Consider the following 713-nt stretch of genomic DNA (forward strand, 5'->3'; position numbering starts at 1 on the left):
AGGAACATCATGTTGTTTTGAAGTACTTTACTGGTTAGGGCTGGGCGGTTTCTCGGTATTATAGTAATACCGCGGTATTGCAATGAAACGATATCTGTATCGCGTAGATTTCGGTGAAACGATAATATCACGATATCGATATTATTACGATTTTTAGTGTTTGTGACAGCTTATTAAGTCCTTAAGGTTGTTATAATGCACCTCAAATAATCACGTGATACTACTGCAAACAAGGACCTAGTACTAGCTAGTCAATTTTTTTTAACAAAGATCGAGATACTCTAATAGAACAGTCAGCTAGGATCGAGATACCCTAATAAAGCAGTCAGCTACTCTAATATAGCAGTCATCTTAAATAACCGCGATAAATAGTAATATCGTGATATATTTCTGTACGATATATCATGAAGCGAAACTCCAATACCGCCCAGCCCTATTACTGGTACCAAAATAATCGGTGTTGTATTAGTAAGATGGTAGCTAGTTAGCTACATTATTATAACTAATTGTCTCTCATGTAAAATTAATCAGGGAAAAAGCCCATGGAAATTACCCAGCATAGCGAATATATGACTTTATCTTCTCGGAAGTGACTCTAAGACAAGCAATGACTTCTTAAGTATAACTTCTGGAAGTGGTTTGTAAGCAGTTATAATTTGGGAGAACCCAAGGGAAACTTGAAACAAAATTAAAAAATGAATCCAAGTAACTAC

This window comes from Dysidea avara, chromosome 1 (genome assembly GCF_963678975.1).
Source record: "Dysidea avara chromosome 1, odDysAvar1.4, whole genome shotgun sequence".
Classification (NCBI taxonomy): Eukaryota; Metazoa; Porifera; class Demospongiae; order Dictyoceratida; family Dysideidae; genus Dysidea; species Dysidea avara.